The sequence below is a fragment of the Hyperolius riggenbachi genome, chromosome 4 (genome assembly GCF_040937935.1).
Source record: "Hyperolius riggenbachi isolate aHypRig1 chromosome 4, aHypRig1.pri, whole genome shotgun sequence".
Classification (NCBI taxonomy): Eukaryota; Metazoa; Chordata; class Amphibia; order Anura; family Hyperoliidae; genus Hyperolius; species Hyperolius riggenbachi.
In genome coordinates, this window is record NC_090649.1 from 8,518,284 (window position 1) to 8,520,783 (window position 2,500).

At 47.4% G+C, this 2,500-nt stretch overlaps 3 non-coding genes across 3 annotated transcripts; 1 reads left to right on the plus strand and 2 right to left on the minus strand.

Moving 5' to 3' along the window:
* Positions 1 to 231: 231 nt before the first annotated feature.
* On the minus strand, positions 232 to 305 carry TRNAN-GUU (transfer RNA asparagine (anticodon GUU)). Its single transcript has one exon. It is a non-coding gene; the product is annotated as a tRNA-Asn (tRNA).
* Positions 306 to 1,577: 1,272 nt separating this feature from the next.
* TRNAG-UCC (transfer RNA glycine (anticodon UCC)) lies at positions 1,578 to 1,649 on the plus strand. Its single transcript has one exon. It is a non-coding gene; the product is annotated as a tRNA-Gly (tRNA).
* A 712-nt stretch (positions 1,650 to 2,361) lies between these two features.
* Positions 2,362 to 2,435, minus strand: TRNAN-GUU (transfer RNA asparagine (anticodon GUU)). The gene has a single exon. It is a non-coding gene; the product is annotated as a tRNA-Asn (tRNA).
* Positions 2,436 to 2,500: the final 65 nt, after the last annotated feature.

The window sequence follows — 2,500 nt, forward strand, 5'->3', positions numbered from 1 at the left end:
CGCCAGGCTTTGGGTTCGATCCCCGGCTAATACTTTACTGCTGCTTCTGGGGTACAGAAAACTTCATTTGGTCACAGACACTGCCAGGGATGTCTGTTGTATCACTAAGACATGAACTTGATGCTGCTCACCCTTTTCATGAACGTGAATGAGATTCCAACGTGTCTCAAATGAATCTACATGGCTATCTGGGGTTCTCTTCGGACAACTGTTGAACACAAAAGGAAAGGCCGTCCCTGGGTGGGCTTGAACCACCAACCTTTCGGTTAACAGCCGAACGCGCTAACCGATTGCGCCACAGAGACTATGCCTGCAGTTGTTGCTAAATGATTTTATGGGGATGTATGTGTGTCTTGTGGAGTGAGGAAGTAAGTCTGCTCCAAGAAGTTTAACGCCACTTTTTCCCACAATGAAGCATTCACTGTATGGCAGCAGAGTGGCGCAGCGGAAGCGTGCTGGGCCCATAACCCAGAGGTCGATGGATCGAAACCATCCTCTGCTAGGTGTACGTTGGTTTTTATACCTTGCTTACCATATGGGCCAATTGTCGGCCATAGCCCCTTAAAGGGAACCTAAACTGAGAAGGATATGGATTTTTCCTTTTAAAATAATACCAGTTGCCTGACTCTCCTGCTGATCCTGTGTCTCTAATACTTTTAGCCACAGCCCCTCAACAAGCATGCAGATCAGGTGCTCTGACTGAAGTCAGACTGGATTAGCTGCATGCTTGTTTCAGGTCTGTGATTCGGCCACTACTGCAATCAAAGAGATCAGAAGAACTGCCAGGCAACTGGTATTGTTTAAAAGGAAACATCTATATCCCTCTCAGTTAAGGTTCCCTTTAAGAGAAAGTGTCATTAGGGCCTTGCTGTAACATATATAGTAGTGTAACTATTTCAACTAATGTACCCTTCTTAAACTTGAAGGTTGAATACAAACAGAAGCAGAGTGGCACAGCGGAAGCGTGCTGGGCCCATAACCCAGAGGTCGATGGATCGAAACCATCCTCTGCTAGGCATGAATTCATTTTTGCACCTTGCTTTATCGCATGGGCAAAACGGTTTCCATTGCCCTGTAAGAGAAAGTGTAATAAGGGCCCTGCTGTAACGTACATATTAGGGTAGCTAAGACTACTCCTGGGCCGTTCTTGCAGTTGAAGAGATGGGTGAACTGTGACACCGCACTTAAAAAAAAAAAACAAAAAAAAAAAAAAAAAACAGCAAACAGAGAAGCTTCCCCATATTGGAGCATTGGATTTGGTCAAGTCTTAAGCCAATGTGTTGTAGGGCACAAGTAAGCTTTGGGTTAGCAGGAATGGTTGCATGGCCACCTAGCTTTTCATCCTTCCCACCCTTGCCCTGGAATCTTCCAGACTTCAAATTGCTGTCCTTTGCTGTGTGTGTTGCACCAGCATCATCCAGGGGGGCACATGATCTTTCTGAAGTCTTGAATTGAAGTCTGTAAGCAGTATCACCATGTGTCCCACTGCTTACATCTAGCAAAGTAGGCAAATAAGCAAGCTCATTTTTCTCTTGGGTATATTGCAATGGTACATGCTAGGCGAGTTTCAGCATGTAGCGTTGGTGGTATAGTGGTGAGCATAGCTGCCTTCCAAGCAGTTGACCCGGGTTCGATTCCCGGCCAACACATGTGAGCTTGCTTTTGGCACCCTACAATTCCATGGAAGACAAGACCAAGACAAGATCTCTGAACAGTTAGGACATCCTGCACCTGCTCAGTCTCTGGAGAGGTTCCATTCCGGTGCAGCAGACTCTACGCCAGCTTAAAGTTCTTTCTAAATGGTCAACACTTAATGCAGACACTCCAGTGTTCTCCCCAGAATTTTTTTCCAGCCGGGTGGCATGAAATAGTAGCCGGGTGGCAGGAAAAAGTAGCCGGGTGGGGCGAGTTGAAAATGCAGGGCAACTCTGCTTACAGCATAGGAGGAGTTGAGGAGGTGAGCCGATGACAGCCGGGTGGTCACGAAATCCAGCCGGGTGGAGCACCCGGCTAAAAGAGCCTGGGGAGAACACTGCACTCTATAATGTTCTAAACAAATAGCTAGCAAGGCACTAAGGCGAGCCTGTCCTTGGGTGGGCTTGAACTGCCTTTCTTTGGCTTGACAGCCGTCGCCAGGCTTTGGGTTCGATCCCCGGCTAATACTTTACTGCTGCTTCTGGGGTACAGAAAACTTCATTTGGTCACAGACACTGCCAGGGATGTCTGTTGTATCACTAAGACATGAACTTGATGCTGCTCACCCTTTTCATGAACGTGAATGAGATTCCAACGTGTCTCAAATGAATCTACATGGCTATCTGGGGTTCTCTTCGGACAACTGTTGAACACAAAAGGAAAGGCCGTCCCTGGGTGGGCTTGAACCACCAACCTTTCGGTTAACAGCCGAACGCGCTAACCGATTGCGCCACAGAGACTGTGCCTGCAGTTGTTGCTAAATGATTTTATGGGGATGTATGTGTGTCTTGTGGAGTGAGGAAGT